Source organism: Pyrus communis, chromosome 14 (genome assembly GCF_963583255.1).
Source record: "Pyrus communis chromosome 14, drPyrComm1.1, whole genome shotgun sequence".
Taxonomy (NCBI): domain Eukaryota; kingdom Viridiplantae; phylum Streptophyta; class Magnoliopsida; order Rosales; family Rosaceae; genus Pyrus; species Pyrus communis.
The window spans coordinates 13,993,252-14,017,889 of NC_084816.1; the positions used below are offsets into that span (position 1 = coordinate 13,993,252).

At 40.2% G+C, this 24,638-nt stretch overlaps 3 long non-coding RNA genes across 8 annotated transcripts; 2 read left to right on the forward strand and 1 right to left on the reverse strand.

Moving 5' to 3' along the window:
- Positions 1-1,729: 1,729 nt before the first annotated feature.
- LOC137714716 (uncharacterized) lies at positions 1,730-3,042 on the forward strand. The gene is made up of 3 exons (XR_011065440.1): positions 1,730-2,007; positions 2,109-2,267; positions 2,386-3,042. It is a non-coding gene; the product is annotated as an uncharacterized lncRNA (long non-coding RNA).
- A 150-nt stretch (positions 3,043-3,192) lies between these two features.
- Positions 3,193-16,596, reverse strand: LOC137714715 (uncharacterized). 3 transcript variants are annotated; one of them, XR_011065438.1, is made up of 6 exons: positions 16,366-16,596; positions 16,103-16,246; positions 15,869-15,966; positions 14,992-15,149; positions 14,784-14,839; positions 3,193-3,434 (listed from the first exon to the last, which is right to left on the reverse strand). It is a non-coding gene; the product is annotated as an uncharacterized lncRNA (long non-coding RNA). The 3 variants fall into 3 exon arrangements; XR_011065439.1 differs by lacking the exon at positions 3,193-3,434 and having other exon boundaries at positions 14,699-14,839; positions 16,103-16,186; XR_011065437.1 differs by lacking the exon at positions 3,193-3,434 and having other exon boundaries at positions 14,699-14,839.
- A 329-nt stretch (positions 16,597-16,925) lies between these two features.
- Positions 16,926-20,907, forward strand: LOC137716168 (uncharacterized). 4 transcript variants are annotated; one of them, XR_011065650.1, is made up of 6 exons: positions 16,926-17,340; positions 17,466-18,536; positions 19,035-19,121; positions 19,439-19,473; positions 19,679-19,713; positions 19,859-20,907. It is a non-coding gene; the product is annotated as an uncharacterized lncRNA (long non-coding RNA). The 4 variants fall into 4 exon arrangements; XR_011065649.1 differs by having other exon boundaries at positions 17,466-17,986; positions 18,127-18,536; positions 19,439-20,907; XR_011065651.1 differs by having other exon boundaries at positions 17,466-17,537; positions 18,127-18,536; positions 19,439-20,907.
- The last annotated feature ends 3,731 nt before the right edge of the window (positions 20,908-24,638 follow it).

Genomic DNA, 24,638 nt, shown 5'->3' on the forward strand with positions numbered 1-24,638 from the left:
TTGCTCACTATCTCAAAGCGCCAAGGTGAAATTTCGTGTGAGAGAACCAACTCAAAGCCCAGTGACACATAATGAAGATGTGTCTGCATCATTTCACTTACATTACATGTATGAAATATGGTACCAAACATTAATCATCACAAGAGCAACTCGTGGATATAACCATGTATGTTGCTCAAGATGCTTCTCTAGACTGCACCTTCTTTGTGCACTTTTATTTGAAACAATCATTTCTGATAGGGCCAACCATATGTTTGGATCTTCCCATATTAGAGACTAATTGCATGGACTAGGGCAGTTATTTTCTGCATTCGAGTACAGCTCCCAATCTCTTAGGCTATCTAGCCTTTGCAAGATCCTCAAAACCTCATCCTTTGAGAGCATTTAGGTGTTTCACCTTATACTATGTTGCCTTTCTCTCTCTTTCCATTACCTACCCTTAAGGGATGTCTCTAGTCCACCTTAAGGTCACTAGTAGGGAAGGGCAAAGGTCCCACCGTGATTTTGAAGCTCTCTTCATTTATTCACATGAGTATGTTCAAAAGTTTGCTTAATGAACGCAATTAACTCTAAGTTAATTTTAAGATTGTTCATATCAATATCTAAGTTAATTTTAAGATTGCTCATATATATCAATATCAAAGGCGGCGTGACTCGTTTGTATTTTTTTATTTGGATCGGCACTGCCTAGAAAACACAAGGCGGCGTGAGTTTGTTTGGGTTGGCTTTAGGTTTCAAAACCAGCTAGAAAGGGTTTGGTTAGCTGTAATTTGCACAACGAGAGTTTAGGGTTAGGGAATAGACTGGTCGAAACCTGCGCTAACGGCAAGATAAAAGTTGATTTAGGATTTTGAATTTTTTTTCGTCTTTTATTTCTCTCAATAGGAGGACAATAGACATATATAAAAGTACAAGAATGTCTGGGATATGGAATCCATATTCTCGGAACACTGAATTCCTATACTAGATATATTGACTCACGCCAATATGCATTGAATTCCTGCAGTACATTGACTCTCGCCAACATACATTAAATCCATATTCTAAGTATATTGACTCACGCCAACAAAAATTACATCACAATTTTGAAACAATAAAAAAAAGGTGTGTGAGAAAGTTGGGGAAACATTGATGGTAAGTAAAAGGACACATATAACACTCGTCTTAATATGATGGATCTAGGCACCAATCATAATTTGCACCCCGTATAAGTTGGTGGTCAAATACGGATGCACCGGACTTGTGACACATTATATTTGAAACATAATAGGGGTCTATGCGAATTCGTAAATTCAGTGAACACTAAACCCCAAAACCAAAGTTTTTACGCACATATACCTTTGTTGTAGAACTCGTATGAATTACAAGTTATAGTCCAAACAAGGTCACTCATGCGCAGAAGATAATTTTTAGTCGATATGGACACCCATTTGTATTTGGGACTTGTGTTATGAATGTGAATTATTACATAATTCATATATAGAAGTAGGGATTTTGAAAATCAGAAGGACAAATCTTGTCCGTTTGATTACTAGAGCAATTTTGAACAACCAGAATGGATAAGATTTAGATGTCTGCAAATCAGCAAGGTCCTCCAAAGCTTGCAAAGTACAAAGCTGCATTTGTACGAAACAATTTCAAAAAATCAAGCTGTACCACATTGACATTGTAGTACATTTAAATCCAATATATAATAAATAAACGTGTATATGGTCAAACAAGAAGATTTGTACTAGAAAGATACATGTAGTACAATGGAGTGAAAATAGTACACAACTAAGTTCTAAGTTGTGCTATAAATTACCATACCAAGGCAAGGAAGTTGTACAGAGATAAGCCAAAGCGGTAGAGGGGCTCCACAGGAGTGACCTGAGATCACACGTAGCGTTTGTGTATTGCGCTTGATGTGTTCTCAGGTCGCCCCTGCGGTACCTTCTCTACCATATCATTGCACTGCCGTAGATTTGAATGGACATTGATAGCGGACCCGAGGTGCTACATTGAAAGGTGAGAAAGTTCTACCATGTTTCGGTGTATTGAAATATAAGAAACATTACTTGCTCTCGACTGCTTGCATATATTATTTTGACCACAACTGAGTTTTATAGGTCTCATGGCACTACATTGTTTCAGTTCCCACTTCTCTTCTCTTCCTAGTAATCCAGGAACCTTTTCTGCGACATTATTGACATCCAGCCAGAAAACCCAACAGCTCGAGGCAACATTCCAATCAGACGCCGGTTCCATGATTTGGCGAGAACCCATTTGTTCGTATTTTCGACATCAACATCTGTCTTCTTCAATTCCTTGCTCTTCATTTTGCGACATTAGTCAGTTCTAGCTTCTTTGCCGCTTGACTTACGATTCATCTTGCTTTATATATAGATTATTTGTATTTTGAAGAACACTACAACAGCATCTTCTGCAGTATCCGAATGTGATGAAACTAAAAAGCAGTCCTCTGTCAGCTATGCAAGATGGAGGAGAGAATCCATGAGCCTGTTATTAGCAAAAGCTGATACAACAAGCCATTTGCATAGGAGCTCAACCAGAATTGCTTTGGAGATGGTTTTTTTCTGCTCAAGAAACTTTTAGTTCCGCTTCAAAATCTTTTTCTTGACGAGGTTCTAATTCTTTGAAATTTCCGACGAGCCATGTGAACAGAGAGGAGAGGGGTTCAACCTCTGCCCTGGCAACCAGGATAAGAACATTTGGATACTTCTAAGTTTTGAGCACTTGAGAAATCCATCAGACGCTCAATTTTGGTGAAGCAGAAGACTTTGTATATCCAGCTTTACACGACGTTGAATTCATGCTAGGAACTGAGAGTATCAAATGCATAATTTAACACAAATTAAAAGCAGGTGTGTGCAATCTGAAATTAGACTCCGAAACTAAATACACACCATCCACCTAAAACTGCATCTGGCTAGCTGCCATGAACAATGAACATGCTTACGGGCTCCTCTCCATGACCATAAGCTGTTGTATAGTATTTTATACTAAAAAAAGGACGCTTACACAGAAATTTTGTATGCTCAACGTCGATTATTCATCTAGCCTAATTCAGCAGCTTATGCTCCAGAACCACACAGAAGCACACGCTTTTCCAGCCTAAGGGAAATATAGTATTTTGTACATTCCTGTTTAGTAGCTACCAAATGTGATACAAAGGTTGAAGTATGTAATTTGATGACAGGAAGAAAGACGAAATATATATCAGCATTCAAACTGTTTCATGTAAATATCATAAGATTCTATGCAGAACCTCAGCATAAGTTTACCAGACAATCTGAATATGGAACAAACAAATACAAAGAAATTAAGGTCATGTGATTACCCGTCTCATACATCACTCCTTCCTGAGTCTCAATCATATCAAGGACTGCGTTCGGAAGAGCCAGAAGTAACTCCGGTTCCTTATTACTTCCAAACTACAGCCAGATTCCATTCAATACTGTTATTTAAACCACGTTTGGTTCAACTAACACTACAGATAATAGAGAGAGATGATAAAAATTTATTTACGAAGAAAGCGACTGGAACTTCCATGAAAAAAGAAAAGTAATTTGGTAAACTCTCTCTCAAAATCTCACCCATTTTCAAAAAACAAAGTTTGAGAAGAAATTTAGACTTGCTTTTCTCTTTGAGAAGAAATTTAGACTTGCTTTTCTCTTCTGTTCTTTCTTTTTCATTCTTACGTTAGAATGAAATGTTGGTATGTGGTGGAATTCAAATACTTAATTTTCTTATCCTTCTTCTTCCACAGGGAAACCAAACAAAATGCAAGTGTACACCAAAAACTTTGCCACCTTCCACTAAATTACTAAAGTTAGGGCTCAATGTACCGTCCAGATTTCTATGAAAGGATATCGCCAGTCATTAGTGACAAAAACTTATTATGTCCATAAAGCCAATTACTATATCTTCCACCTATAGAAAAATTGAAATTTGACACAACAAAAATCTGCTCTCATCGGAAAATAGAGGTTCCATTGTTTATATGCATATTTTGATGTGGTGTTTAGCCTAAATTGTCAGACCTAAACCAGGATTCTTTATCTTTTAGAGATGGGAAGGAAGGGAATGACGACAACAACATGTAACCCTTCCATAAACTGTTTATTTTTTTTTTTTAAAACAAAAATAGAAAATCTTTTTCTGTATTGTAGACACGAAACAAACAAGAAAATCCATTCACATTGATTGTTGATGCTAAATTTTTTTCATTGTCTTCATAACACAAGGCACTCGTGAGTTGAAATTTGTCACAAGTCAATTAAGTGAAAATGTGCTTCCTTATCTTCTGTAAATTATTATTAAAGTTGAATGGTAAAACAAAGCTCGTTTTCACAGCTTAATAGAATTCAGAAATCTTCTCAACTATTTTGTGCACCCACAAGTAGTTTTCTCAGACACCGAACAATGTCTTAGTAGGAATTTTATTATGATTATTCATCACCAAATAAACTAGATGTATCTGTAGACATCGAAATTTCGGTGAAATGAATGTTAACCAATAATTAAAATTTCAACGCTCACGTGTCACATAAATTTTACATGTAGCGTGTGACTCAACGAAAAATAGAAATAAATTGGAAAGGTCATCAAATAGGACACGTGTCAATATCTGGCAGAAACGATTTATTTCATCTGATTATTTAAATCCAAAAGTCAAGTTTTGGAATTCTATAAATAGGAGGCCAAGGCATTCATTTCAAGGGGAGGAAGAAGGGAAAGAAGAGAAAGAAGAGAAAGAAAGAAGGGAATTTACATCACTCCAAAACCTTGAAGCCTTGAAACTCTAAAGCTCTCAAGCAAAATCCCGAAGGATCAAGAAAACACTCTTCGTTCTTCGTCAAACCCTCCTTCAAGGTCAAGCCCCAACGGCCCTTGAAGAACTTCCGCCGACTCAAGATCAAGCCCCGACGGCCCCTTGAAGAAAGTGTTCATCATCCGTTCGTCCTAAGATCAAGCCCCAACGGCCCTTTGGATCAACAACCTCAACAAATCCACACATCCAATCAGTCTTCAAGATTAGGCCCAAAAGCCCTTGAAGATCCGCTCGTCCATCAACCCTCAAGATCAAGCCCCGACGGCCTCTTGAAGAAATCCATACACTCAGTCTTCAAGATTAGGCCCAAAAGCCCTTGAAGATCCGCTCATCCATCAGCCCTCAAGATCAAGCCCCGACGGCCCCCTTGAAGAAATCCATACACCCAGTCTTCAAGATCAAGCTCAAAAGCCCTCGAAGATCCGTTCATCAACTGTTCATCCCTCGATCAAGCCCCGACGGCCCTTTGGATCAACAGCTCATCCACAAACCTACACCCTACGAAGATAGAATCAGAGGATCAAATTACAAAGAGATTGTAACCCCAAAATCAATACAAACAAAAAATATATTTTGTACACGTATTCTTGTCTCTTGTTTCAGGAATTTTTCGTGTTTACAAATTTGGCACGCCCAGTGGGACAATCTCTACCTCTCATCTCTGTCTCCGTTCAAGATATTCAAGCACAGTCCATGGCTTCAAACAAAGAACAAGTCATGACTATCGGCACTACCTCCATTGAAAAACAGCTGGTTCAGATGAAGGAAACAATTGCAAGGCTGATAAAGACTGCAGAGGAGAAAAACTTGCAAACCGCCGGACTCATCAACCGTCTGGAGGCGCAACATGGTGTCATGGTGAAACCAAGCTCTCTTCCAACTAAGAGGACCGAAGAAGGCTCCAACCCAAATGCCTACGAACTCATGTCAAAGGCTAGGCATGACTTTGCTTCCTCTTCAAATCTTGGAAAGAAGGTTTCAAACACCGTCAACGACAAAGATCGCGACCTCACCAAAACTCAAAAGAAGTTGAAGGAGCATGGTTACGGAGTTGACAACAACCAAAGCACACCTCCAAAATCAATGGCATCAAGCAAGGGACAAGCCGTTCTTGCAACCACCAAGGGAAGAAGCATAAGCACTTCCGCCACGAATGGAGCATCCATTGGCACCACAACCACTCATCAACATGCCGCTTCAAAATTGGTACCGCTAAGCGAGCAAAGGGAACATCAAAGGCGCGAGTCTATCATCAACCTAACCTTGCTGGGGGCACCAAAGCATGCTGCTAAGGCGCATAAGATGACATCCCAAAATGGCCAATGGGTTTCTTCATCAGCACCCTGGATGTCTGAAGGAAAGTCATGCCTATTGGTTGCACAAGTCATGACCATCGGCGTCACCTCTGTTGAAGAACAGCTAGCTCAGATGAATGAAGCAATCGCAAAGCTCACACAGACTGTGGAAGAGAAGGACTTGCAGATTGCCGCACTTGTCAACCAACTAGATGCACTGCCCGACGTAAAAGTCGACCCAAATATTGGCCTATTAAAGAAAGAAGGTGACGAAGAAGAGGAGCCACCAGTGGAGAAAGCTGAAGAGAAGCCGAAGCCAGACCAAGCAATGACATCCATGGGATCTCTCTCTATCCAGCAGCTACAGGAGATGATTGCAAGCACTATCAAGACACAGTACGAAGGAAGCTCGCACGACTCCGTACTGTACTCAAAGCCTTACTCCAAGAGGATTGATGCTTTGAAGATGCCAAGGGGTTATCAGCCCCCAAAATTCATGCAGTTCGATGGAAAAGGCAACCCGAAGCAACATGTCGCCCATTTCATTGAAACTTGCAACAATGCTGGGACAGAGGGGGACTACCTCGTCAAACAGTTCGTGCGTTCGCTGAAAAGTAACGCTTTTGACTGGTACACCGACCTCGAACCCGAGTCTATCAACAGTTGGGACCAGCTAGAAAGGGAATTCCTCAACCGTTTCTACAGCACTCGTCGTACTGTAAGCATGCTAGAGCTGACCAGTACGAAACAGTGGAGAGATGAACCTGTCATCGACTACATAAATAGATGGCGTTCATTAAGCCTGGATTGCAAAGATCGGCTTTCTGAAACCTCCGCCATCGAGATGTGCGTTCAAGGCATGCAGTGGGGACTACACTACATCCTTCAAGGCATCAAACCACGAACATTTGAGGAGTTAGCCACCCGCGCCCATGATATGGAGTTAAGCATCACCCGTCATGGGAAGAAAGAGCAGATCGCCGACTACAAGAATGACAAAGTTTTGGGGCCAAAGGTGGATAAGGCTGCGTGGAAACCCACCAAGGAAGCAATGACGCTCAACACAACTCCAGTCAAAATCCATACACGAAGCAAGGCGATTCAAACCGAAGCTTTTCGTGATCAAGAGATACGTAGATGCACTTTGAAGGAGCTTGAGGAGAAGACTTATCCATTCCCCGACTCTGACGTGGTTGCCATGTTAGATGACTTGCTGAAAAAAAAAGGTGATCAACCTACCTGAGTGTAGACGGCCGGAAGAGATGAACCGTACCGACAGTCCAAGGTACTGTAAATTCCACCGCTTCATTGGTCATCCGACGGAAAAGTGCTTTGTGCTAAAAGATCTCATCATGAAGTTGGCTCAGAAAGGAATCATCGAGCTAGATCTTAATGATGTGGTGAAGTCAAACTACATCACCGCCACTTCTGGCTTTTTGAACTCAAAATCTTCACCTCAACCGCTGGGGGCATGCTCCAAAACCATGTCAGTCAAGTCAAGTGAAGTTGAAGGATGGACTTATGTCACTCCAAAGAAAATGCACAAGAAACATAGGTCTCCTCCACAAGTTCACCAATCGGAAAGGAGGCAAAGCAGCTACCGTCAACCTTCAAAGCTACATGAAAGTGTTGAGGATGATGAAGTTATGACACAAAGATCGTCCGTTGCCATCACGATGCGCGACTTCTTCCCCAAAGACTTCTTCAATCACTCAGTCAAGACTCCTTGCTATGAAGATTGCAAGGAATGCCTCTCTAAGATCGTTTGACAAATTCAAAACGCTCCTCGTTCGCACGAGCCTAAAAGGCGACAACCAAAGCTCCTCGTTCGCACGAGCCTAAAAGGTGACAACCAACGCTCCTGGCCCGCAAGAGCATAAACTGTGTACGGCAAAATCATCATAAAAACCATCACTCATTTGAACTACGTTATGACTTGATCTCTTCTTTGGAAGAGTACGTAGGCAACTTGAAACTTCAAAACTTCAAGTACAGTCACATCAAAAAAAAAAAAAAAAAAAAAAAAAAACATTATGACTTGATCTTTTCTTTGGAGGGGTACGTAGGCAACTCAAACATTCAATTTTCGAGTCCAGTCATATCAAAATAAAAAAAAAATTAAAGGTTTCATTAAATGATTGACTAATAAAAGTCAATTTTATTACAGGGGAAGATATTACTTTTTACAAAATTGTTACAGTTTCTTTAAAATATATATATATATATATAAATAAAAAAAAATTAATAATAATAAAGAAAAGAATTGGGTTGCCCCTTCTTCTCCACCGACAAAAAGAGAGTCAAAAGCCAGGCCTCCCTCCAATTTACAGGCCCAGAAGCCCAGAGACCGGCCCAATGCCATCATCATCCTTAGCTCCGCTCGAAGCAGTCGGATTCCACTAGCCCAGCAACCAGCCCATTTCAAAGCCGATTCAGTTCGACAACCACCCGAGTCTCTCTGTGTTCTCAAAGCAAAAGCCAGCTCCGATGGCTATAGATCTAGTTGGCTTCTCCAAGATCGCCTCCAGTCCCTCTCCTCTGACTCAGATTCCCTCCTTTACACCTACACCGACGCCTACCACGGCTTCACCGCATCCATCGATCCAAGTCCAAAGCAACGGCCGCGATCTCCCCGATGCTGCAGGCCGAGGAGGAAGGCTCTGAGATCGTCGACTGCGCCGATTTCATCTCCGATCTTCCCGACGAGTGCTTGGCCTGCATATTCCAGTCCCTCGGCTCCGGCGATCGGAAGCGCTGCTCGCTGGTCTGCCGACGGTGGCTGAGGATCGAGGGACAGAGCCGGCACCGTCTCTCCCTCTCTGCCCAATCGGATCTCCTCCCTATCATTCCTTCCCTCTTCTCCCTCCGCCTCCTCCTAATTTCGATCCTTTAATGGGCGGTGCCGCCGCTGGGATACAGCCTAATCAGCAGCAAGTGCAGCTCGTTGACGACCCGTTTTTAGCAAGGGGGAGTCGTCCATCACCACCGTCGATTTCCCAGATCAAGAATTCCAGGATCGAAATCGATGACTTTCTGGGAGGCCCTGATGGGTTCGAGTTAGTTTCTCGATTCTGTTACGACAACGGCAGAATCAAACTCACGGTTTCAAACGTGTGCCTACTCCACTGCTCTACAATCTTCCTTGGCATGGAGCCTCTCTGTTCCCAAGCCTTTGAAACCCGACGATGCTCTGCTTTTGGATCGGTTTCTGGATATTGTCCAAGACTTACATGGAGAGGATCTCAGGGAAACGGTTCAAGCATGTTATGAGCTTTCTGCTGAGTATGAAGGAAAGCATGACCCGAAAAAAACTATCAGAGCTTGGAAATGTACTGACAAGTTTGGACCCAGGGGATTCTATTGTTGTTGCAAAATCCTTCGTTCACATGCTTAGCTTGGCCAACTTAGCTGAGGAGGTCCAGATTGCTTACCGCAGACGAAACAAGCTGAAAAAAAGGTGACTTTGCAGATGAAAATTCTGCAACGACTGAATCAGATATTGAAGAGACTCTCAAGAGGCTTGTAGGGGATCTAAGAAAGTCCCCCCAAGAGGTTTTCGATGCTCTCAAGAATCAGACTGTAGATCTGGTCCTCACTGCTCATCCTACACAATCAATTCGTCGATCCTTACTTCAGAAGCACGGAAGGATTCGGAATTGTTTAACCCAGGTGTACGCGAAAGACATTACTCCTAATGATAAGCAGGAGATTGATGAGGCACTTCAGAGAGAGATCCAAGCTGCATTTCGTACGGATGAGATCCGAAGAACAGCTCCCACTCCACAAGATGAGATGAGAGCGGGGATGAGCTATTTCCATGAGACAATTTGGAAGGGTGTCCCAAAATTTCTCCGTCGTGTGGATACAGCTTTGAAGAATATTGGGATTAATGAGCGTGTTCCCCATAACGCCCCACTTATTCAGTTTTCTTCCTGGATGGGTGGTGATCGTGATGGTAATCCAAGAGTAACTCCCGAGGTCACAAGGGACGTTTGCCTACTGGCTAGAATGATGGCTGCAAACTTGTACTATTCTCAGATAGAGGATCTTATGTTTGAGTTGTCTATGTGGCGCTGCAATGATGAACTCCGTGTTTGTGCAGATGTACTTCACAGGTACAAGCTCCAGCGCACTCCCTCCGCAGCAAGCGGCGTCCCTTGTAGCAAACAGCAACAGCAGTTCAATAGCTCTCCAGCGACGTCGTCTGCAGCGTCTTCGTTGAGCTCTTCGTCCATGCTCTCCATACTGCCCATCTACCCCAGTAAGATCTTCATGCTGCTGTATGGGCAGTTTGTCTCTCTCTAAGGTTGAGCAGCGCACTCCCTCTTACGGAATTCAGGGTGATTCAGCTCAAGCACCTCCAGCACAAAAGCCTCCTGCAAATCCTGCAGTTTATGGGCAAACCGCTCAGTCACCCAGCACTCCAGGAGGCTATGGTCAGTCAGCACCTGTGCAGCCAGGATACCCGCATTCTCAGCCTCCGGCTTCTGCACTTCCGCCATGGTTGCTGCCTGTGAATGTGATTAACAAAAACAAAGTTTGTCAACTCACATCTGCCTGCCTCTGCTGCTGCCTGTGAATGTGATTAACAAAAACAAAGTTTGTCAACTCACATCTGCTTGCCTCTGCTGCCTTTGAATGTGATTAACAAAAACAAAGTTTGTCAACTCACATCTGCCTGCCTTTGCTGCTGCCTTTGAAGGTGATTGACAAAATCAAAGTTTGGCAACTCACACCCAAAGACTTTTTCCGTCTCTTACCTCCTACTACTCCAAGCTCCTCTGCATTTCCTCCCTGCACCATGTGGGAAATATATATATATAAAAAATATTATTAATAAAAAAAAAAAGATCTATCTTGGTGGATCAGTACCACCGAAAGCAAAGAAAAAAAAATATAATAAAAAAAAAAAAAAAAAGATCTATCTTGGTGGATCAGTACCACCGAAAGCAATAAGAAAAAAAATAATAATAAAAAAAAGGGGATCTTGGTGCACCGGCACCATGTGGAAAAATAATATATATATATACATATACGCTCTATTTAGCACATTACGCTAAATAAAATAAAGTTTATTTATTGATATCTCTGATAAATTACAGATATGTGCTTACACATGAAAAAAAAAAAAAAAAAAAAAATATACAAGATTGGAGCTTTCACAAAGGATGTTCACGTGAAGCCCCATTATTTGGCAAAACTCTCGGAGCGGAAGGCATCGGAGCGGGAGGCATCGAAGATAGAGCATTCGAGGCCTCAATACTTGGCCAAACGCTGGAAGACCCAGGAAAAATGTGCCTCTGGAGGAAAGACGAAAACCTTTGACGGTCATTTTGAATCCGACCTTCAGACTCTTGCAGCTCATCAAGCTTCCTCTTCATGCCCGTCGAATAGTTGTTTGCAAGCACGTGCAAACTTCTATTCTCATACTTCAGCTGCTTGATCTCTTGCTTGAGACTTTCCACCTTCGCCATCAAGGATTCAACTTGGCGGGAGCGAGCAAGTAGGCGTTGGCCCATGTTGGACACAGAGCCTGCGCACTGAACACTGAGAGCGAGGGACTCTTGAACGGCCAACTCATCGGACCGTCCTGAAAGCAGCCGACTATCTTCAGGAGTGAGGAGGTTCCTAGCTACTATCGTAGCTGTTGTTGCGTCCTTCATCACAGAGTCTTCATCTGTAAGAGGACCGTTAGAAGATAAAAAAGAAGGGCGCCATACATTACCTTGACGGGGCACAACCGGATCGCTGCTGAGACTCAAATCTAAGCAAAGGTTCGATGAGTTAGTCATTTTTCAAAGGTGTTCAAAGAGAAGGGATAAAAAATTTCAAAGGGTCGGAGACAATTTTTCAAGAATGGGCAATCTTCAGAGTGTGAATGTTGGGGTGATCAATACCGCTCTATAAAAAGCCAAGCGACACGACCACCGATTCAAAAATCCGGATTTTCCAGCGTGAAGTTCGGCGACGCGTTCTCGGCTTTTCAGAAAACGCGTTCAACTTTGTCAAAAGATATCTGACAAAGTCGAGAACACGTGGAGGCCATCATCGCAACTACACGTCTTTAGCCGACAAGCGCAAAGTTCGGCGACGCTTTCTCTGCTTTTCAGAAAACGCGTGCAACTTTGTCAAAAGTGGCGCTCGTTCAGAAATCGAAGAGGCGTTGTTCAGAAATCGAAGAGGCGTCGTTCAGAAATCGAAGAGGCGTCGTTCAGATATCGAAGAGACGTTTGTCGACAAGGGTAAAAGAACGGTACCACCACTTACTATTAAGAAATCCCTATATGTGTCGACCTTCGTCTATTATGGCAAGGCAGACCTGAAGAAAATGCCCAACTCTTCCTCACCTCTGAGGGCGCACTCCCAGCAAAGCCTCTCGAAATACACAATTCTTCTTCTTCCTTTGAGAAAACCTATTCAACCTTTGAAGATACCAGACGCCTGGAGTACAGATGACCCAGGAGGAAACGATAGATTGAAGCATGTGCTGATTCATTCACCGCTTCTTCAAAAGCAAAGGTATCTCATATCATCAAGGGCGAAAGCATAGGTATCTCATATCATGTTTTTTCCCTATCTTTTCCTTTGCCCTTGTTCTCACCTGCCAAGACAAGGACAGAGGAAGCAATATGTCGGAACCTCCACTCAAACCAGTTGCCACCAAGGAGTGAAGCACCATTTAAATGCAAAGGTTGCATTCAACTCCTGCATCGGAGGACAAATACTACAAGAGAAGATGCTAAACCTACATAAGGAAATACCACTTCTGCAAAGGGGAGCAAGTAAGGCAAGCAAATATGATACATCGAAGCATGTGGAGACAAGCACAACAAATATATGTGCTGATTCATTCGCTGCTTCTTCGAAAGCAAAGGTATCTCATATCATGCTTTTTCCCTGTCTTTTTCTTTGTCCTTGTTCTTACTCGCATGGCAAAGTGAAAGAAGCAATCAGCCGGCACTTGGAGTCAGTCTTCCGAACTGGAACCGACTACCTGGAATCTATTCCTGATTGCTTACCTAGTATTGCTCTCGAGTAGTCATCTTCAACGGTTGATACACTGCCAGAGAAGGGACAAGGAAACTTCAATCTTTCCGATTCGTATTCAATACAAATTGGAAAGATTGAACAAAGAAACAGGTCAGCACCTCCACCTCGTACTTGCCTGCCATATCCTGAAACCGCTCGTAGACCTTCGGGGGGAGACCAAAAGAATCCTGCTGCCCAGTTCAAGAGTAGCACAAAGGAAAATCAACGAGCGGAGGAGACCAGAAGAATCCTCCAGCCCAGTTCAAGATCAAGCCTCAATGGCCCTTGAAGAAATCACAAGTCCGATTCAAAATCAAGTGTTCACCACCCTTGAATCAAATTCAACTCCAGATAAAAGGAGTAAGTTCAGACCTTCGGAGGAAACCAGAAAATCTTCCAGTCCAACTCAAGATCAAGCCTCGATGGCCCTTGAAGAAATTTACAGCTCAATTCAAGATCAAGCCTCGACGGCCCTTGGGTTGACATCTACATTAAGAGACTTCAAAACGCATCTTCTACAAGTGACAAGCACATGTCAACGACGCGCTTTGAAGTGGGGGCATTTGTAGACATCGAAATTTCGGTGAAATGAATGTTAACCAATAATTAAAATTTCAACGCTCACGTGTCACATAAATTTTACATGTAGCGTGTGACTCAACGAAAAATAGAAATAAATTGGAAAGGTCATCAAATAGGACACGTGTCAATATCTGGCAGAAACGATTTATTTCATCTGATTATTTAAATCCAAAAGTCAAGTTTTGGAATTCTATAAATAGGAGGCCAAGGCATTCATTTCAAGGGGAGGAAGAAGGGAAAGAAGAGAAAGAAGAGAAAGAAAGAAGGGAATTTACATCACTCCAAAACCTTGAAGCCTTGAAACTCTAAAGCTCTCAAGCAAAATCCCGAAGGATCAAGAAAACACTCTTCGTTCTTCGTCAAACCCTCCTTCAAGGTCAAGCCCCAACGGCCCTTGAAGAACTTCCGCCGACTCAAGATCAAGCCCCGACGGCCCCTTGAAGAAAGTGTTCATCATCCGTTCGTCCTAAGATCAAGCCCCAACGGCCCTTTGGATCAACAACCTCAACAAATCCACACATCCAATCAGTCTTCAAGATTAGGCCCAAAAGCCCTTGAAGATCCGCTCGTCCATCAACCCTCAAGATCAAGCCCCGACGGCCTCTTGAAGAAATCCATACACTCAGTCTTCAAGATTAGGCCCAAAAGCCCTTGAAGATCCGCTCATCCATCAGCCCTCAAGATCAAGCCCCGACGGCCCCCTTGAAGAAATCCATACACCCAGTCTTCAAGATCAAGCTCAAAAGCCCTCGAAGATCCGTTCATCAACTGTTCATCCCTCGATCAAGCCCCGACGGCCCTTTGGATCAACAGCTCATCCACAAACCTACACCCTACGAAGATAGAATCAGAGGATCAAATTACAAAGAGATTGTAACCCCAAAATCAATACAAACAAAAAATATATTTTGTACACGTATTCTTGTCTCTTGTTTCAGGAATTTTTCGTGTTTACAGTATCAAACATAAAATCTAAACATTAAGAGTAAACATCAGAAGAATCTGAAGAAACAAAACTTTGAAGTACCAAGCGTGATCCGTACCTTCACTGATGCACCATGAAGAACCTCAAGTGTGGGAAGACCACGGTGAGATCCCTCTAAAAAAGAATTCAATACAAAGCGAAAGAAAAAAGAAATATCAACATGCAGTATCACAAGTATTCAAAAAAAATCACTTAAATACCCAAAACCTAAAGGCTTAACCAACGAACAAAAGAAAAATGTACAAATGAAATGTTGAGTTTCTCACCATGATGAATATCAATCAGTGGACGTGGAATGCCAATTGCATCAGCAGCCACAACAATTTAAACCTCTGTTTTCTTCCATGTCTTCTTGGCAACACCATTCACAAGCCTTCAGAAACATGACCACTAGTGTGAAGCTAACTTATTCATGTAGCACTACCTGCGACAAAATTGAAAAGGATGCAAAAAATAAATATGAGCATAAATAATAATCCCCAACGAATTTGAGTGAATTACATTTATTTTTATATGAACACAAATTCATGGAAGGCCAATCAATTACAAATATCTCTGTTGTATGCCTAACCATGAAAAACCATCAAAACTATATTGTTATACAACTATTATCACATATGTGATGGGACATAGAGCTTTTACTATTATTAAGGGGAGTGGGGAGTGTTTGAAACTATTATATTAAACTAGGGGAGGGGGGAGTTTTGAACTCGCGACGCATGGTTAGAACCCAACACCCTATCGGCCTATCCACTAGGATATTGGACCACATGCAAAAAATTGGAAATAATAAGCGCTATATCAAAGAACTCCTGAGAACAACTTTGGATGCTTAAACACTTCCAAATGATTTGTACAACAAACATATACATCTGCTATATATGGAGTTTCAAAAGGTTGGAGTTCTTTCTGAGAACTACCAACTTTTAGTAAAACGTTTCCTTCTACATACTTATTGAATGGGAAGGTTCCAGGTATAGCTGAAAGTGTAATGCAGCTGGGATAAGTCAACAACTCAATATTTTTTTTATTGCCGCAGGTGGGGGGGGAGAGAGAGAGAGAGAGAGAGAGAGAGAACAGATGACGATAAGGGAGTAAAGAAAAGAACAGAGATGTAAGAACACAACAATAAAGAAAGCTCACCTTATGATTGCCATACAATATAACATGGCCAACATTTCCTCTGGAAGCGAAGCATCACTTGATTGATTCGTTTTACAATTATCTAAATCATGTCCAATCTATAGTTCACAAAACACATACATTAAGCTAGCAAAGTAGAACAAACACATTATCCCCCGCCCCCGTCGGGAAAAAAACGACATAAGAAGCTGATCTGAAAAGGCTCCGAGGAGTGGAGTTGGGTGAAAAACGTACCTAAACTGAGGATCTTTTTGCTGAATTCAACAATCGTTTCGGTAACTTCAACCGCAACAGGAAGACATCATCTGCTTCTCCATGCTGATATCGGTTGACAACAATTCAAAGACGATGAAGACCATATATGAAATTGCCAGAAACCTCCACAAAACTCAATTAAAAGCAAAACCCACTTGAGAAAAAAAAAAAAAAAAAAAAAAAAACAAGAGTATGTCTATTGTTGTCAAAATTATCGCAAAAATGAAGTTGGATTCTCTTACTCTTCTCAAAGCGGAGGCCAGAATCAGGTGATTTCGAAAAGAGAGATTCAAGCCACTCGTCCCAGCTCAACCAACGCACCTATATGTAGCTGTACGACGGCGGCGTTGATATGCCCAGGTCCTCATAATCTCTTGATTCTTCCGAAAACCCTAAAAGTGCCTCCACTGCAACTCTTCCATTCGCTCCGGCAGCACTAACAACAGTCAATGACAGAACATAGTTGAGACGAGTGAACGTGTCTAGCTAAAAATTTAGAGATATCATACACTTCATTTTACTTCTTATATATTTTTTTAATTTTCGATCGTTGGACTAATTAATTGAAGAACATAAATTATCAAAGATGTGTGAGAAGTACGTTAAAATATGTAAATAGCACGTTCCAAAATTTATATAAACTACGATGACACTATTGATCTATAGTGTCCGGACGGATTTGCCCTTCACCTTCCTTTTTTTTTTTAACTTTTTTGGAAACTTCCCTTCAGCTTCTTCTTGGTTCTATGTTTTTATCCTCATTTGCACAACGAAATGACAACTTCGGCCCTCGATGGCCACACGTTCATCATCGATGGCCTTTCCTGTTCAATTTCTCTGCTGTTTCTGCTTTTCATTTTGCTTCTTTCTCTCACGCCATTTCTTGTAATTGGCTTTTTCTTTTTATGCCCCATGTCTACACGTGTTGGTCATCGCGAATTGGAAAACGGTGGAAACTGGAAAGGCGAGGAAAACAGTGGAAAAGCCCATTTGCTTCCATTTCATGTTCTCAAAAGGGCATCCCATCCCATCGCCGTTCTTGAGTTCTCGCGATGGCGTCGTCCTTCTCACTTTCTTGCTAAAAATGACAGAACCAGTGCATATCTTTTTTCTGGAAAAATAGAAACGATAGCCTGTTCTTCCCTCATTCTCCAGCTTCCTTCCTCCTCCTCATCCGTTGGACAGCATCCCCTACATTTGGACCTCTCTCTTAGAAAGTCAGTGCACATCTCTTCAATTTTCTATCCAGTTTTCTCTGTTAGAATCTCTAGAGAAAAACAAGTTGATTTTTTTTTTGTAGTTTTTGGTTGGTGGGTTTTTACTTTTTTGATTCTTTGTACAGGTAAAGGAAGAACCCAGAAGAGATATGTTCACTGAAGGACTTCATAGGAGTGTCCTTCATTGGGTTAGAAAGGTTTGTGAAGAAAAATCATTACCCTCTTCCGTTTTTGGAATTAAAAAAAAAATTAAAGTAGGGTTTAATTTTTACTGTTGTTTGATTTAGTTCTCTCAGTAGCATGTTTGGTATTTTACTGATTCACTACCTGATTAATAAAACCCATATTTTAATTCTTTTAATTTTATGGGTTTTTGGCCTCTGATTTTGGTTTTTAATGTTTTTTTTTCAGTGATTAACTTCTTTGGTGTTTAAATTTTTATGTTTTCTCAATGATTGAATTCCAAGATTTCTCAACGTTTTGTCAAAGCTATGGTTTTGACCATTTTATCTTGATCTCACAGTCGTCGGTGCAAGACCTTGAGAATATTGGTCTTTGCTTTCGTCTCCAACCTCGGAGTTCGAACCGGCTTTCCGATGAATTTTCAGTCCAATCCGGGCACGCCATGCCTTGAAATCATGACCAAGTACATCGTGTGTGTGTGTGTATATATATATAAGTTTTATTTTGAATTTGTGTTGATTCGAACGAAACATAACGACTTTGGTTTCAGGTGTATTGAATCGCTCAGTCTCTCTTAGTTGTGTGTTCATTTGCATTCTGCAGTAATTGAATTCTTCATTTGGATTCTTCTGTTTCAGAGGCTCTCTAACTCATCTTTTAATAAAATCACCCACCTGGGCTTTGTCAAACACTACAATTAATTTCAATTTTTGTAAAGCTGGATCTGCAGGTAAGAGTTCTACTCTGTACAATAGTTATGAACTAGAGTTTGTGTTTGGATGGTTATGATTCATGTTACACGATCTTGATTTATATGTTTAGTCAGAAAAGACATCCCTAAATCAAACTCTATGGTACTGACATCAGTTTCTTTTCTATGATGTTTAAACTTGGGTCGTTTCTTCTTCCTCCTATTCCTTCTCATTGAATCCAGTTCTTCAGGGTGTTGGTCTCTGTTATCATCGGCGATCCCAGAGATGGGACCGTTGTCGGACAAGTTGAATTGAACTCAGGTATGTTCTAAGATTCATCCCGATCCTATTTGTTTAGGTTTGTTAATTTTTGCTCTATTTTTCTGAAATTGATTGATTAATTTGTTGCATTAGTGTGGTTGTAGATGAGCATTTGAGATAGAGATTTTGGGTTTTCCTTTTGGGGTTTCCCAAAGGCAAGAACTAAAACCTAAACAGATAAATTAGGACATGAATTATGGATGAAAGGCATGCAATAAACTGGCAGAGTCTAAAGCTAATCTAATCTGGACTACCATAATCATGAACTATCAATTTTCTATCTTTTCAATTTCTACAGAGCACCTTCCTGCAAATGAGTCTTACAAACTTCCACTTGGTTCTATCAATTTTGTTAGAATTAACAATTCTGTTTTGTCGTTTATTTATACCTGCATATATATATATATATATATATATATATATATATATCTGTGCTTTTAAAAGTATGCGTGTTTGGGCATGAACGCCCTCTCTTACATATGAGTTATCCCTGAGCAGATGCATATGAATTGAATTGCAGTTGAGGCAACTATTGTGTCGTTGTCCCAGACTCCCCAACCATGCCAGGCATGTAAATTCATTTTGGTAAGTTAAAGTATGTTATGCATGTTAAACAGAAGTTTTGGTTTTTTTTTTTGTTCTGTAATTAGCTATGTATTTGCCTTAGTCTGCATGTGCGTAGTGTAGATAATTTTAACCAACATTATAGAATCCATGTTCTGTTGAAAATTTTGAATGTTCAGAGACGGAAAAGATAAGTTTTGGGATACTTAGTTTCATCCGAAAACAAATAGTGTTTATCATCACCAAGTGGTACAAAGAGTATTTTAAAGTGTTTTTTAACCAATCTATTGTCGAGTTTTCTAGCGGGTTTCTTATTTTATTTTCGGTTGTTTTGCAAGAAACTAAAGCCTTTCCATGCTCGAGAGGTCCACAGGTATGTCACCGCTCTTTTACATATTTCTGCTTTGATTTCCAATACGAGGTTAAATTCTTTGATTTCCAACAAATTTCAGTTAGGTAATTTGATTTCCCTCAAAAGATATAAATTATGTGTTTTCTTTAATCATTTTGTTATAATATTCAACCCATTTCAATTTAATACCAACTGAATCCTAATTTGTTCAATTTCTTTTCATTAGGCAATTGAGTGTGGTTGTTTGCCGTTCTCTTTGAGGTGAGATAAAATTTATATATGTAGATATATGTATCTTAACAACAACCATGGGGGTTGCTAATGACTTTTCTTTTTCTCTAAATTGTTTATTTTTTTCAAGTGCTTCTCAAGAATTTACTTCTTTTTGTCACTATTTATATTGCAGAAATTACAAGCTATGCTACAATTCCAGTTAGTGTTTTAAGTTGTTAACTTACTATTTAAACTTTTTCAGTGTTCCTGGTGCTGTACATCCATTGAGACCAAGGTGGACTGTACATCAAAGATATATATCTTTGTGTGTCTATTTCCTTACCCCTTTCAAACTTTATACTTCTCGAGTGAAATGTTAACTTACTATTTACTTACCGTTTATCACTATAAAAGATGGCCTATTTTCTGAGCATTATAATGTCTGCGTTTGCACGTTATCCAACTTGCTTCCAGGAAGTTAAGATAATTATATGCATGTATAGAATTTTGTTTAGGGGGAGAAAGAATTTTGAATTTTAGTCTTTATTTGATTCTTCTCAAATATATGTATAATTCCAGGAAAGAACATGTATGCTTTTTTGGTGGATTTGATTCAAATTGGTGGATTTTGGTAAGAAAGAAACTTTAATCTTTTCTTTCGATTTTAAGAACTGAAATAGACATGCAAGAGATTGAAGAATTTTTTTATTTATCGTGCTGGGATGATAAGGTATAGCATGACAGGATTAAATAATCAATTTGATAAATTAAATAGTGTGACTAAATAAGATTATCTGTTGGGTGAACTTGTATATGCTTAATAAAGTGTTTGATGAGTTCTAAATCTCTATGTATTTGAGATAGCTTTTTTTTTTTTTTTTAATTTAAATTTTATTTGTGTTTGGTCAAGGAAAATTCTGGTGCCCTAATCATTTGACTTAATTTTGTTTCCACTTTTAAAAGTTTTTCCTGTAATTTTCTGTAATAAAAGGATTGTTTTGTTGCAAAAAGTAGGGTCACTTTGTTTAGGGCTTGAAGTACATTCACGTCACGTTTATCTTTGACTTCAGGTATTTTGCTTCATTGATGACTTAAAGTCAACTGTAACTATACAGTTTGGTTATGATTAGGTAACATAGGTCGATTATATTTCATGAGGATATCAATATAGACTATCTACCAAATTTTTGTGTGTAAATAGTACGTGTAAATAGTACCAAATTTTTATCAAATATTATTTTTTGTATGTAAATAAAATTACATACAAAAAAATTTGTACGGTTGACAGTTAGGAGTTCAATTTGTAAAAGATGTAAATATTAGAACAAATGGCAATAGAAAAAATATTAGAACAAATTGACAGTTAGGAGTTCAATTTGCATATTGTATGTATTTAGAACTTTCTGCGTATGTTATATAGTTTTAAGACCCACAACATCGTGCGGGCACCGTTGCTAGTTATATATACTTCAACGCAATGGAAAAAACATTGTTCGTAACTGTGGAGCTAAAAATAATCACAAGACGACACATGGATATTTGGATAACGGAGGACAAAAATACCCTTGAGGCATATTGGGATTCCTACGTGCGAGCAGCATGCAGTTATTCCTCAACCAAGTCAAAAGTGTCTAAAGAAGGTAACAAATTCAAAATTATTTCATTCTTCCTCATTTCATATTCTCTACAAACCAGTCATTCCATAACCTTCAAAACATTCCATAAAAATTAGGTTAATTGGTTAATTAATGGATTTATTTCCTAATTAATCCATTAATCACCAATTAAATCACCCATTACACACCAAAAATACCCCAAAGGGCTAGCCATCTTTTCTCCAAAGGGAACCAGTCATGCTCTATATATTGAACCCCATTTTTCTCTAAAAAGTTAGGTCTTCACTCTTGCTAAAATTCTCCAAAACTCTCAAACACTTTTCTCTCTAAATTTTAACTTTGGCATCGGAGGCTCTTCGGCCAAACCCCCCCCCCCCCCATTCATCGTGGGCGCGTAAGGCTCTTGGTTTGGACCTAAAGTGTTATTTGTTTTGTAGGTGCAATTTTGTCTAAGATCAAGGAGGAAGAAATTTGCATCCACATTAAGCACAATGAATTGGCGGAAATATCCTTGTTTTACTGTTTAAATATTTCTGTCTTTTTCTTACTTGCACAATAAAATGACCAAAAAGCCAAGACGTACGTGTTGCTTTTATATGATAGTGTGTTGTCGTTTACTTCGTGCTGTCGTTTCCTTTTGATTTGGTTTATCTTTACACTGCCATCAAACCCTCGTTGTGTAAGATCCCACATCGACCAACGGAGAGGGGGTGATGTGTCTTATATGTACATGCTCCTCCTTCCTATAGCATAAGGTATTTTGGGAACTCATTGGCTCTGGATCCCATAAGAACTCTGAAGTTAAGCGAGTTTGGGCGAGAGCAGTCTTATGATGGGTGACCTCCCAGGGAAATTCTCGTGTTGAAACCCAAAAACAAAACCGTGAGGGAATGGTAAGCCCAGAGCGGAAAATATTATGCTACGGTAGAGTCGAGTTGGGATATGGCAATTTGGTATTAGAGTCACTCTGCCGTTAGATGCAAATGTGTCGGCGAAGACGTCGGGTTCCCTTTAAGTGAGGTGAATTGTAAGATCTCACATCAACTAACGGAGAGGGGGTGATGTGCCTTATATGTACATGCTCCCCTCCTTATAACACGAGGCCTTTTGGGAACTCACTGGCTCCGGATCCCATAAGAACTCTGAAGTTAAGCGAGTTTGGGTGAAAACAGTCCTACGATGGGTGACCCCCCCTCGGGGGGAAGTTCTCGTTCCGAAACCCAAAAACAAAATAGTGAGGGAATAAGCCTAGAGTGGACAATATTGTGCTACAGCGGAGTTGAGTTGGAATGTGGCAATTTGGTATTAGAGCCACTCTGCTATTTGGTGTGGATGTGTCGGCGAGGACTCCGGGTTCCCCTTAAGTGGGGTGGATTGTAAGATCCCACATCGACTAACGGGTGATGTGCCTTATATGTACATGCTCCCCTCCTTATAGCACGAGGCATTTTGGGAACTTAGTGGCTCTGGATCCCATAAGAACTCTGAAGTTAAGCGAGTTTAGGTGAGAGCAGTCCTACGATGGGTGACCCCCCTGGGAAGTTCTCGTGCCGAAACCCAAAAACAAAACTTTGAGAGAATGGTAAGTCAAGAGCGGACAATATCGTGCTACGGCGGAGTCAAGCTAGGATGTGACACACTGCCTTTTTCTCTCACTCATAACCATTGCAAAACCCCTCAAACTAACAAATTCAATATCGCAATCTCTCACACCTAATCAAAACCCTCACACCTATCCCTCGCAACTTTACTATCAAGTATTTAAGATATGGATTGAACTCTGAATCTTTTTCATATGGGTTTTTTTTAATTTCAAAAAATATGCTCTTCCCAGGGTTTAATATTTGTTAATTTTAGTTGTTTTCTCCTAATTTTGGTGATTATATTTTGAACGCTTTTTTTTTCCCCATATCCACATCAACATGGGTTTGTGGTTGTTTTAAGGAAGTGCAAGAAGACAATGGCATTTGCTAAACTCAAAGCTTTTCTTTCAATGGTTAATCAATACCTTCTTAACTCAGAGCATCTCCAAAGGAGATGTCAAAATATCCAAATCAGCAATAACAGTAAAAAAAAAAAAAAAAACAGCTGCAATGCTTTCCAACCAAGAAGCCAAATCTGATGTGGCATGACATGGAATAACAACTCTCCCCATTGTGTCAAATTTGACAACAGCGCCAAATATTTTTTTATTAATTTTTTTTATCTCTGCAACTCTCATCGCCCATACGCATATGGCAGACTTGTGTATTTCCCAGTCCTCCTTTTTCCTCATACGCCCCAAAATTGGAGCTTTCCACAACATCGCCTTTTCTTTTCCCCTCGCCGACGGCGAAGCTCAACGCTTGCAGCACAACAACAGTCTCACCTTTCACGGATTCGAAGCATCTCGCAGTTTGAGCTACACCACGTCGATTCAAAAGCTTAGAGTGGTTTCTGACACCAAAACTACCACCATATTCACTGTTGATTCGGGAATCAAGGATATCGGTATCGAACTGGTTGTCGGTGGCGGAGAAGGTGGGGTGATTTTGGAGGTAGGGGAGGCGGTGGTGGAGGGGGTGGAGGTGGAGGTGATAATAGTGAGGGTAAATGGGAGGGTGAGGAGGGACCTGAAAAGATCAAGAAGAAAGGGAGGGCGAGGAGGACTTGAAGAGATCAAGAAGAAAGGGATAAAATAATAGTTTAATAAAATAAAAAGAAAAGAAAATAATATAATAAAATAATATTTAATTTGACGTACCGGGTGGAGAGTAAAATTTTGAAAGATGTCAAAATGCCACATAGACTGTCAAATTCAAATTTTATGTTTAAAACTTGACATCTCCTTTGGACATGCTCTTATTTGCGAAAATCTCTTCAATTTTAACATCAACGGCCATCAACGGCCACCACTCTTGCCCAAAGGTAAATTTCTCTCCTCTTTCTTGCATTTAGAATCTTCGAAATCCTCATCTACATCGTTTGATTTTTGCATTTTTGATTCCCCACAAACATGGTTCTCTACAGCACAGCCCATTTTCCACCAAAATCACATCTCAAACTCTTCCAATTTCGAACATGACATGCCCGGCGAAGGTCAGTACCCTCACTCATACCCAATTTCCCCAAAGATAATTTTAATATCAGTGATGGGTTTTTAACAGGGGCTTAAGTTGAGTTAGGGTTTTGTTCAATTAAATATCATTAGTTTGATTCTAATTCAATAAATTTGAGTTAGGGTTTTGTTCAATTCAATTTTATTAGTTTGATTCTAATTAATAAATTTTCTTTCATAGTCCATTCAATTTGTTTTATTTTCTAATTTGGATTTTGAAAGTGAGTAAATTTTGTATTTGTTTGCTTGCTACAATTATT